The sequence below is a fragment of the Anolis carolinensis genome, chromosome 5 (genome assembly GCF_035594765.1).
Source record: "Anolis carolinensis isolate JA03-04 chromosome 5, rAnoCar3.1.pri, whole genome shotgun sequence".
Taxonomy (NCBI): domain Eukaryota; kingdom Metazoa; phylum Chordata; class Lepidosauria; order Squamata; family Dactyloidae; genus Anolis; species Anolis carolinensis.
Window position 1 is genome coordinate 76876385 of NC_085845.1, and position 13218 is coordinate 76889602.

General features: G+C 40.7%; 1 protein-coding gene across 1 annotated transcript in view; it reads right to left on the reverse strand.

Annotated features, from left to right (window-relative positions):
• nipal1 (NIPA like domain containing 1) overlaps positions 1-13218 on the reverse strand; it is a 33007-nt gene that overhangs the window by 19309 nt on the left and 480 nt on the right. The gene's annotated exons all lie outside the window — the stretch shown is intronic.

Genomic DNA, 13218 nt, shown 5'->3' on the forward strand with positions numbered 1-13218 from the left:
TTGTTGAAATATCACTGATATACAGGATGATTTAATTGAGATTATTTTATGGAAGTGATATTATATTGTTTTAAGTTCAGCAAATATTTAGCAGTTTGGAATTAAACATTAATTTTTCTCACTATCTCTTTCTCTCTGTGTGTTTGTATGTATCTATTTGGTTCTGTGTGTCTTTCTTTGTGCATGTATGTTTCTTGCCAAAACCCAAAGGCCAATTTAAAACTAATTTTCTGCCTTGACATTTAAATTTGACTTGTTAAAGCTAGAGACTTTAAACTAGAATGTTACAAACAAAGAAATCCCCCAAGAGCCATCAAGAAACAATCTGGATCTATTGATCTTCTGAGATCAACCAGGGCTTCAAAAGGTCACCTGCCAAAGCAAGAAGAAATCCCCCAAGAGCCATCAAGAAACAATCTGGATCTGTCAATCTTTTGAGACAAACTATCAATTCTTTATCACATTCCATTAGGAAATAATTTCGCAACATCCAGATCATCATCATTTTACCATCTATGTTTTGGACAGATCCTTGGTCTTGGCGTAAGATATGAATCCCTAAGATGTTATGACACTGTGGTCTCAGAATAGATACTGAATTCCTGAAGCACAACGTGTGAGGACTACAATCCCTTTATCAAGAGCAACTCAGACAGCTAAGGAAGAGAGATTGTTGATTAACAGCATGGGAGGTATACCAATAGAATGTTTATTTTGACTTGGCCACCCAACGTTAGATAAATACATTCAAATCCAGATGTTTACGAGAGAGATGAATCATGGCAGATCACTGAAACTCCTCCTGCCTGCTCCCTAAACCTCAAGTTATTGTTGCTATTATTATTATTATTATTATTATTATTATTATTATTATTATTATTATTATTACTAGCTTTGCCTGGCCACACGTTGCTGTGGCTTATGCTTTCAGAGTGTTGTTCTTTATTTTCTGTCCTGATTTTAGAGATTATATTGTTCTGTATTATTACATCACAGTAATTATTACATATTATATTTATAATCTTATATTATCTGTTTAGAACTGGATTATATGAGGCCCCTTCTACACAGCTGTATAAAATGCACACTGAAGTGGATTATATGGCAGTGTGGACTCAAGATAATCCAGTTCAAAGCAGATAATATAAGATTATAAATGGGTTATATAGCTGTGTGGAAGGGCCTTGAGTCTACACTGCCATATAATCCAGTTAAAATCTGATAATCTATATTTTATAGGCAGTGTGGAAGAGGCCTAAGTGAGGCCTAACTCTGCCTGTCCCCTGGGCTGAGCTTAGCCTTCTAACTGGCAGCAATTGGATAAAAACAATTATTATTCTCCCTCTAATTAGGACTTTATTTTTCTTTTCTTTTTGTTGTATGAACGTAGCGGCATGGATGAGGGGCTGTGCTGCCAAGTTTAGTGTTTCTGGGATGTGTAGTTTTGTTGTTTTGTCCTAGGCCGAAATTTCATTACCCTTTTATATACATAGATTATTATTATTATTTCTCCCTGTTTTTGCCTTTCCCCTTTTTTGCCATTGCATGTAATGTGTAGTATAGCAGTGAGAGAGGAAGAGGGTAGAAGTGGGATGAAAGGAAATGGGAGAACAATCCGTCAAGTTCCGCTCAAAGGGAACTGTAGGTAGAACTACCTGTCATTGAGGGCCTCTGGGATTAATAGACCTGCTGCAGCATATATTTTGTAGGGAGTAGCATCAGAAAAAGGAGTGAAACCATAGTGGGCAAATATATGCCATAAGCCGCCACAATTAACCATATACTGATAGGATTGATTATTTATTTTTAATATGCATACAAGGAAGTAAATGGAGAGACCAGGGAGCAGTATGAAGCAAACAATTGAACTATTACTCAATGTTTACATATTTCAGAGTGCTGTGGGGTTTCGGCTAATAGAAAGGCTGCCGTTTCTGTTAGAAAGACTATTCAATATGTGGCTATATTTCACATGGCTTCTCTACCTATAAACTTGTATCTCACCTTTATTTATTTACCTTATTTCTACCCCGCCTTTCTCTACTCCGGAGGGGACTCAAGGGAGTTATATTTCACATTTACTAAGAGCAATACAGAAAGTCAATTCTATGAAGGCTTTAAACTGAGGGCATATGCTCATTTGACTCAAGCTTTTTATTGAGTAACATCAAGGATTATTCTAGATCAGAGATCGCACATTTTTCATAACACACTGATGCTAGGTCTAATACTACGAGAGGGATAATTATTAAGTACAGACAGTCCCAAAGTTACAAAACATCCAGCTTACAAAAGACACATAGTTAAGAATGGGGTTGAGGCAACAGGAAGTGAGAGAAATCTACCCCAAGAAAGGGAAGATAATTACTAAAAGAGTGATTACGGGGAAGTGATCACTGAAGCTTTCTCACCAATCCTTGTTTCCACAAGAAGCCAATTTTTTTTCAAAATCCAATTATAATAGGTACAGAAAATGAGGTGCACTCTTCTGAACAGAGGCACAGATAGCAAAACGTACACCACAGGGATGTTAACCCTTCCCTATGCTATCCAAAGCGAACATATATATATATATATATATATATATATATATATATATATATATATATATATATATACACACATACATACATACATACATACATACATACATACATACATACACACACACATACACACACACACACACACACACAGGCAGTTCCCAAGTTATAAACAAGATAGGTTCTGTAGGTTTGTTCTTAAGTTCTTCGTGACCGCATCCCCCCCCCCCCCATGTACCTATGTGAGTGTTAAGATCTGCCGGGGAGGCCCTTCTCGCGGTCCTGCCACCGTCACAAGCAAGGTTGGTGGGGATGAGGGAGAGGGCCTTCTTGGTGTTGGCCCCCTGGCTTTGAAATGCCCTCCCCAGGGAGATTAGGCATGCTCCCACCTTGTCCTCCTCCCGGAGAGAATTGAAAACTTGGATGTTTAGACAAGCCTTTAAGAATGTCTAGCCCAATGGTCTGCGATTATGATACAGGGCAGCACTTTCATCCCATTCCCTTGTTCCTTAGCTACAACTTGCACTATCCCTTTCCTTTCTTGTTGGCCATGTTTTTATAACAGATGACACTTTACAGGCCAGGATTTTGATTGGGGAGGGGCTGGGATTTTGGTTGGGGGGGGGGGGCTGAGTCTGAGTGAGAGAGGATCTACCCTAGCAAACCTTTTGTATCGTTATCCCAATACTCCCATGCATATGTAATATATTGAGCATGGTGATCAGATCATGATATGAATAAACAGAACAGTTCAAATAATAAATGTAAGGCCTTCTCACGAACCACTCTGAGAACTGGGGGGGGGGGGCAGCGGCTGAAGCCCTTCAAGCCCCCTCCCCTGGCTACATGCCAGACACTTTATGTTACTGGCGCTGTTTCAGAGCTCAAATTGTTGTTTTATATACTAGTGGTTTTATTTTGTATTGCACTGTGTGTTTATTTTATGCATTGTTTTAGGCAACTTGTGCCATATGTAAGCCGCCCAGAGTTCCTTCGGGGAGATGGAGGCAGGGTACAAAAATAAAGTTATTACAGAAGAGTCTCACTTATCCAAGCTTCTATATTATCCAAGGCAGTCTGCCTTTTAGTAGGCATTGTTTTTGTAGTAAATGTTGCAATCTTTTGGTGCTAAATTCATAAATACAGTAATTACTACATAACATTACTGTGTATTGAACTGCTTTTTCTGTCAATTTCTTGTAAAACATGACGTTTTGGTACTTAATTTGTAAAATCATAATGTAATTTTATGTTTAATAGGCTTTTTTCTTAATCCCTCCTTATTATCCAAGATGTTTGCTTATCCAATGTTCTGCCAGCCCGTTTATCTTGGATAAGTCATGAATCACTCGAACTCATGACCAGGAGGTCATGAGTTCGAGGCCCGCTCGGAGCCTGTGTTTGTCTTGTCTTTGTTCTATGTTAAAAGGCATTGAATGTTTGCCTATATGTGTAATGTGATCCGCCCTGAGTCCCCTTCGGGGTGAGAAGGGCGGAATATAAATGCTGTAAATAAATAAATAAATAAGTGAGACTCTACTGTATTATAATATTACTATATGTAAGTCAGAACCCAGTTTGGTTTTCGGTTCCTGGGCAACATCCTGTCAAGGCCAAATTCACATGTTACCTGGCAAACATTGCACAAGTCAAAGTTATCAAGCAAAGATGAAAGTGAGGATGGAAATAATGTAGTACTATTCTAGTAATCCTAAAAATAATAAAACTACAAGATCGTCCCACTCTTTGACCAATGGCACTCTACATGCCTTCCCATGAATCAGGAATTGGCAGATTTCGAGGGTTCCTCAATCTATTTCATTTTTATTTTTTGCACCAGAACCACAAAATCCACCAAACAGAGCCAGGTGCAGTGATTTGGTTAAGAAATATATACATCTGTTTCAATTAAGGAACCGGTTATTTGTAGTTTAAGAATCAAAACTCTCTATTCTGCAAAATTCCACCCCTCCCTCCCTAATACTAATTATTTGGAATACATGTGTGTAAGAGAGGTTTTAATGTTACTATTGTAAAATAATGGGTAGGGGGCTGAGAAACTCATGTAAATCTTATCTAGCAGAGATCCTAAGCTTTCTTCAGTTCACACTTCTGTATTTTGTTTTTGGGTTGCCGATTCCACTCTCTTTTCTAAGATCCGACATGTAAGTAAAAGTGTTTTCATTTGAGACTCGTATACAGGCTCACTTTCACATGGCTGTCTATCACTACACAGGGTGGCCTGTCTCTGATGTCAGAAAATTGCACAAATGTATGTTATGCCCCAAGCTCAAGTCATTTTTTTCTGGCTTTACTGCTGAGCTTGGAAATATTATTGTATAAATTCATACATAAATAAAGAATTTTCAGTTAAAAATTGACCCGAACATCTTGGGTTCACTTATCTACAAGTCAATGTAAAAATTGTACCTTAACTCTAATTTAAAAAAGAACAATTTCCTTTTCTGGGGACCCTTCTACACTGCTATATAATCCAGATCATCAAAGCAGATAATCCACATTATCTGCTTTGAACTGGATTATATGAGTTTAGACTGACCAGAGTTTAGACTAATCCAGTTCAAAGCAGGTAATCTGGATTTTATATGGCAGTGTAGTAGGGGCCCCAATAGTGATGAAAGCTGGCCCTTTTCCCTTTTTGTGTAATGACTCTCAACTTACTCAACGGACATATCAAATCCCTAGTTTTGACCCCACAACCTGCCCTTGACTAATACTTGAGGTCAACATACATGAGTATACATGGTATTCTTTTATATGATAACTATTAGAAGCCCCTAACAAGCAAAGCCAGTAAACCTCTCAGTAAAGGGATTTTAGGCATGTAATCCAAAAAGTAACTTATCCAACTTTTTCCTGATTCACATGCCCTCAGTTTGCATTGCATTTTGTTGAACACCCACCAGAATCAACAAGAGACACACTGAGGTATCATGATGGCCATGAACAAATATGTGAGGGGAAATAATAATAATAATAATAATAATAATAATAATAATAATAATAATAATTATTATTATTATTTTTATAACTCGCCTCCATCTCCACAAGGGGACTTGCGACGGCTTACATGGGGACCAAGACCAGAATTCAAGTATGCAAAAAATATAAGTAAAAGTAAAAACAAACAATAAAAACACATAACAACATTATAAAAACAATTAACCACAGAATAAAAGCATCAAAATACATAAATAAGCATTGAAGAACCAAGTAGTGGGACAAATAAAATTGCAAGGGAAAGTCATAGGGAATAGGGAGTAAGCTTGTTTTCTGCAGCCCTGGAGACTAGGACGCGGAACAATGGCTTCAAACTTCAGGAAAGGAGATTCCACCTGAACATCAGGAAGAACTTCCTCACTGTGAGAGCTGTTCAGCAGTGGAACTCTCTGCCCAGGAGTGTGGTGGAGGCTCCTTCTTTGGGGGCTTTTAAGCAGAGGCTGGATGGCCATCTGTCAGGGGTGCTTTGAATGCAATTTTCTTGCTTCTTGGCAGGGGGTTGGACTGGATGGACCACGAGGTCTCTTCCAACTCTAGGATTCTATGAAGGGTTGTCTGGGAATCACAGTGGTAATATTAACATCTCCTTCAATTTGCTGCTTTAAAATATCAACTTTCTAACTTTTACTTTTTTGATCCAGCCTTCAGGTGGTTGTGTTTAACGTACTGTACGAAAAGGCACTCTAAAGATGCTCAAAGGCAACCTTCAGTAGTTGGCAGAAAGTACTGTGAATGAGCATGAGCAATGAATGAAGATGCAAGAAATACAACAGGAAGATCCATCTCAAAACTGACAATTTCAATCAAGGAATAGTCATTAAGCCGTTTTAATAAGACCTAGGCATTAATAACACTATGTAACAAAATTTGAAAAAAGATCTGTTCCTGGTTTGAAAATGTTATTTCTTGATTAATTGCGCAGTACTTACTTTGAAAGTAGTTGTTGTACTCCAGAAACTTAACTTTTGTGGCTGCCACAAACTATGTTGAATTGGGTTTTTTTCATCGTGTTAGAAGTGACTTGAGAAAATGCTGCAAGTCGCTTCTGGTGTGAGAGAACTGGCCATCTACAGAGACGTTACCATCCTGCTAGGAGGCTTCTTTCATGTCCCCAGAAGCTAGAGTTGACAGATGGGAGCTCACCCCATCTCAAGGATTTGAACAGACAAACATCGGTTCAGCAACCCAGCCTTCAGGTCAGCAGTCCAGCTGGCACAAGAGTTTAACCCACTGTGTCACCACGGCTCTATGGAACTGGCCGAGACTCCATGAGATATTCATTGAAAAACTATAGCAAAATGTGTTGCAGGATGTCTATGTTTTTATGACAGAACCAATTAGGAAATGACATTTATAACCCAGGAACAAAAATCATGTTACATAACATATTTGCTTTCTTGAAGGAGCATTAGGAGAAATTCTCAATAGTAAGAACTGAAGAACAGCAAGATTAAATAATATGGAGAAAGTCATTTAAAATGTATTCTAGATATTTTTGTACCTGGAACCATTCAGTGGAAAGTTGGAAGTTATTCTGTCTTTGGGTTGTTGTATGTCTTTCGGGCTGTGTGGCCATGTTCCAGAAGCATTCTCTCCTGACGTTTCGCCCACATCTATGGCAGGCATCCTCAGAGGTTGTGAGGTATGGATAAACTAAGTAAGGAAAGGAAAGAATATATATCTGTGTCCAAGGTGTGGCAAGAGTCCTTTGTCACTGGGAGCCAGCATTAATGTTTCAGTTAATCACCCTAATTAGCATTGGAGATGTTTTGTCCCTTGCCTGGGGGCATCCTTTGTTCAGTCAAGCCTTCATTGTGTTGGTTCCCATCTACTGTTTTGATTTTGGAGTTTTGTAATACTGGTAGCCAGATTTTGTTCATTTTCATGGTTTCTTCCTTTCTGTTAAAGTTGTCCACATGCTTGTGGATTTCAATGGCTTCTCTGTGTAGTCTGACATGATAGTTGTTGGAATGGTCCAGCATTTTTGTGTTCTCAAATAGTATCCTGTGTCCAGGCTGGTTCATCAAATGCTCTGCTATGGCTGATTTCTCTGGTTGAATTAGTCTGCAGTGCCTTTCATGTTCTTTGACTCTTGTTTGGGCGCTGCGTTTGGTGGTCCCTATGTAGACTTGTCCACAGCTGCATGGTATCCGGTAGACTCCTGCAGAAGAGAGAGGATCCCTCTTGTCCTTCGCTGACCGTAGCATTTGTTGGATTTTCTTCGTGGGTCTGTAGATAGTTTGTAGGTTGTGCTTCTTCATCAGCTTCCCTATGCGGTCAGTAGTTCCCTTGATGTATGGTAAGAACACCTTTCCTCTGGGTGGATCTTTGTCTTGACTCTCATGGCTTGTTCTTGCCCTTGCAGCTCTTCTGATGTCTGTGGTGGAGTATCCATTGGCCTGTAGAGCCCAGTTTAGGTGGTTGAGTTCACCTTGGAGGAGGTGAGGTTCGCAGATTCTTTGTGCACGGTCTGTCAGGGCTTTGATTGTGCTCCTTTTTTGACTTGGGTGATGGTTGGAGTTTTTATGAAGGTATCTATCTGTATGTGTAGGTTTTCTGTAAACTGTGTGGCCCAATTGTTGATTGGGTTTGCGGATGACCAGAACATCTAGAAATGGCAGTTTTCCTTCCTTTTCTTTTTCCATGGTGAATTGGATGTTTGGGTGGATGCTGTTAAGATGGTCCAGGAACTTGCTGAGTTCTTCCTCTCCATGGCTCCAAATTGTGAAGGTGTCATCTACGTATCTGAACCAAACAGTTGGCTTTTTTGGTGCTGTTTCTAGGGCCTGTTTTTCAAAGTATTCCATATAGAAATTTGCTACTACTGGGCTGAGAGGGCTCCCCATGGCCACTCCATCCTTCTGTTCATAGAACATAGGGCTGTGATGTCTTATGGGAAGTTTTGTTTGATTAGTGTGAGGGTGTCAGCTACTGGGACTTTGGTAAAAAGGGACACCACATCAAAGCTGATCAGGATGTCCTTGGTGCTTAGATTGAGGTTGCTGATCTTTTCTATAAAGTGTGTAGAGTCCTTGATATAATGTGCAGTGAGCCCAATGTGGGTTTGTAGCTGTGTAGCCAGAAATTTTGCCAGGTTGTAAGTCGGCGATCCAATGGCACTTACAATGGGTCTGAGTGGGATGGAGTCCTTGTGGATTTTGGGGAGTCCGTAAAGCCTGGGTGGGAGGGCTTCTGATTTGCACAGCTGTTGGCGTATGTCAAAGTTAATGGAGGAGTTCTTGATTAGAGTGTTCGTTTTTCTGGTGATTTTGTTAGTGGGGTCTTGTTTCAGTTTCTTGTAAATTGTGGGATCTAGAAGTTGTCTGATTTTTTCCTTGTATTGTTTTGTTTCCATGATTACTGTGGCATTCCCCTTGTCAGCTGGAAGAATGATGATTTCAGGATCTGAGTTGAGATCTTTGATGGCCTGTCTTTCTTTTCTCGTTATGTTGCTGGGGGGGAGTTTTGCATTTCTCAGGATCCTTGCTGTTTCCATTCTTACTTCCTCTGCTTCTTCCTCAGGGAGCTGGTAAATTGCTGATTCAACATTGGCAATGATGTTTTCTACTGGGATCCTGGTAGTGGTGACTGCAAAATTTCCTCCTTTTTCTAGAATGGATACTTGGTCTTCAGTGAGTTGTCTGTCTGTCAGGTTGATAATGGTCCGTGATTTATCCAGTTCTGGCTTTGGCTGTTGCTTACGGCATTTGTCAAATTTTTGTTTTTGTCTCTTGGTGTGGAGAACCATGTCTTTCTCCATTTTCTTGTAGGTAAGGCTGTCTATTTTATCCCAGTCCTGGGTATTCATCTTTTGGCTGATGTTGATGTGGAGGTGCAGCAGTTCTTTGTCTGTGTTTGCGAGTTCTTTACGGATGGTGTGGATTCTCTCTCTCAAGAGGTTGCGTTCCAGGCGGTTGTAAATGCGATGAGCCTGTGGTGTTTTGAAGGTCCTTTTGGCTGCAAGAAATTGTGGGATGGTATCTGTGTCTCTGCAGCGTAGAAGGAAGGTCAGGGAGCACAGCAGATGTGCTTTCCTGGTCCTTAGTTTTTCCAATCTCCGTGTGTCTTGGAACAATTTCTCCCCGTAGAGATGTTCAATGTGTTGTCGAAGGCTTTCATGGCCGGGATCACAGGGTTGTTGTATGTCTTTCGGGCTGTGTGGCCATGTTCCAGAAGCATTCTCTCCTGACGTCAGGAGAGAATGCTTCTGGGACTGCGAAACGTCAGGAGAGAATGCTTCTGGAACATGGCCACACAGCCCGAAAGACATACAACAACCCTGTGATCCCGGCCATGAAAGCCTTCGACAACATATTCTGTCTTTCCCTTTTTTGGTGCGTGTTTTACTACTCGTATATTAGTTTGTAATGTTAGGTAGTAGAGGTTGCAGTTGTGTTTTGTTTTCTTTTGTACTGTATATATAATAATAGTGTGTGCTATACCCGTCTGTCTATCTATCTGGGGAGTGGGGTGAGCTCTTGCTGTTAGCCCCAGCTTCTGCCAACCTAGCAGTTCGAAAACATGCAAATGTGAGGAGATCAATAGGTACTGTGGGAAGGTAATGGCGCTCAATGCAGTCACGCTGGCCACATGACCTTGGAGGTGTCTATGGGGAACGCCAGCTCTTAGACTTAGAAATGGAGATGAGTACCAACCCCCAGAATCGGACATTATAGACTTAATGTCAAGGGGAAATCTACATACATACACACAAACTAGCAACCCCTCCTTCCATCTGATGGTCTTAGCCCCCTTCTACGCTGCCATATAATTCAGATTATCAAATCAGATAATCCACATTATCTGATTTGAACTGGATTATATGAGTCTACACTGCCATATAATTCAGTTCAAAGCAGATAATCTGGATTTTATATGGCAACGTAAAAAGGACCCTAGATGTGTGAAGCAAAAAAAAAAAAGTCACTTCACAATTTTCTGTAGCTTGAAGCAATTCAGGATTCCCCCAAATTCCCTCACAGATCATAGAATCATAGATCAATAGAGTTGGAAGAGACCACATGGGCCATCTAGTCCAACCTTCTGCCATGTAGGAAAAGCACAATCAAAGCAATCCCAACAGATGGCCATCCAGCTTTTGTTTAAAAGCTTTCAAGGAAGGACGGTGATGAAAATATTATGTCAGGGAAACCAAGGGCACTATATCCTCCACCAACAGACTAGTTTCCAGGAAAGAGGCGTTATCTGTGTGCACAACATACAGCTGTGTCTTTCAAAAGAAGCACCAGGCGCCTGCTTTGGTCACCATACTGTACAACACCTGTTATGAACTAACTTATTATTATTATTATTTTTAAAAAAAACACCTTTGTCCACCTATGCTCGTTCTCCCACTTCTATTTTTCTCCCATTTGGTCTTGAGAGCACCATGAAAAAATGCTGAGTTCATTTCCTTTAAGACACAAGAGCTAAACTCAGCACCAGACTGTCATTATATAAGTTTTCCAGTCAAATATTTTATCTGGAAAGGAGCCAAAATCCGAAATATCTGGAGAACCAAAGGTTGGGAACCACTGACATAGACCTAGGATTCAGTCTTTTTATTACACTAGGGCCGTTGAACTGGATTATATGGCAGTGTGGACTCAAGAGAACCCAGTTCAAAGCAGGTATTGTGGGTTATCTGCTTTGCCTTGATATTCTGGGTTCAATGGCTATGTGGAAGGGCCCTAGGTAACACTTTTTTGTTCCTGGGTTATAAATGTCATTTCCTAATTGGTTCGATCATAAAAACATAGACATCCTGCAACACATTTTGCTATAGTCTTTCAATGTATATCTCATAGAGTCTTGGCCAATACAGCAGAGCCATGGTGGCGCAATGGGTTAAACCTTGTGCCAGCTCAATTGCTGACCTGAAGGTTGGGTTGCTGATCTGAAGGTTGTCAGTTCGTGTCATTTCCTAATTGGTTCTATCATAAAAACATGGAAAAAGTGTGTTAAACTGCAAACACTTTTTTGCGGGACATCCTGCAGCACATTTAGCTATAGGGTTGTTGTGTGTTTTCTGGGCTGTATGGCCAGGTTCCAGAAGTATTCTCTCCTGACGTTTCTCCCATATCTATGGCAGGCATCCTCAGAGATTGTGAGGTATATACAGTAGACACCTCCAAGGTCATGTGGCCGGCATGACTGCATGGAGTGCCGTTACCTTCCCACCGGAGTGGTACCTATTGATCTACTCACATTGCATGTTTTCAAACTGCTAAGTTGGCAAAAGCTGGGGCTAACAGCAAGAGCTCACCCAGCTCCCTGGATTCAAATCACCGACCTTTTGATCAGAAAGTTCAGGAACTCAGCAGTTAAACCCGCTGCGCCATTGGGGGCTCCCATATCTCAGAGTCTCAGCCAATTTAACCTGATTTGTGGCAGCCACAAAAATGAAGTTTCTGGAGTATAGCAACTACTTTCAAAGTAAGTACTGCACTGTGCAACAGGAGACAACATTTTCAAACCAGGAACAGAAGATTTTTCAAATTTTGTTACATAAGTGTTATTTGCCTTCAAGTCGACTTAGACCTCTTCCGCACAGCTGTATAAAATTCCCATTGAACTGGATTATATATCAGTGTGGACTCAGATAATGCAGTATTGTGGATTATCTGCCTTGATATTCTGCATTACATGGCTGTGTAGAAGGGTCCTTAGAATTGTGGCAAAACTATCGTAAGGTTTTGACAGCAAGATTAAACCAGAGGTTTGACCACTGCTGAAGAAAGATTCAAATCCTTGGGTGCATCCACACTGCAGAATTAATGCAATTTGACATCACCTGGGCTCAATGCTATGGTGTAATGGGAATATACAAAAGCCCCTCCCACACAGCTGTATAAAATCCCACATTATCTGCTTTGAACTGAACTGCTTTGAACTGTGTTATATGGCAGTGTGGACTTAGATAACCCCAGTTCAAAGCAGATATTGTGGATTATCTGCCTTGATATTCTGGGTTGTATGGCTGTGTGGAAGCACCCATTAGATACTTGACCTTTACCTATCTAATAGGTGCTGTGTGGAAGCACCTATTAGATACTTGACCTTGACCTTTACCTATATATATATAGGTAAAGGTCAAGGTTTTCTCCTGCCATTAAGTCCAGTAATGTCTGACTCTGGGGATTGGTGCTCAAATCCATTTCTATGCCAAAGAGCCAGCGTTGTCCGTAGACACCTCCAAGGTCATGTGACTGGCATGACTGCATAGAGCAGTTACCTTCCTGCCAGAGCGGTACCTATTGATCTACTCATGTTTTCAAACTGCTAAGTTGGCAGAAGCTGGGGCTAACAGTGGGAGCTCACTCCGCTCCCTGGATTCAAACCTGCGACCTTTTGGTCTGCAAGTTCAACAGCTCAGCACTTTAACACGCTACGCCACCAGGGGCCCATATATATAGATATGGTATCAAACCGCAATTTAGGAAGTCCAGGTTGGGAGTTCCTAAGTGTCCTTCCACACAGCCATATAACTCAGAAGGATTTCAGGAGACTTGGGGAGCATCTACACTGCAGAATTAAGACAGTCTGACACCACATTAACTGCCCTGGCTCAGTACTATGGAGTTGTCACTGAGAGTCTTTAAATACAGAATATTAAGGCAGAAAAATCCCACAATACCTGCTTTGAACTGGGTTG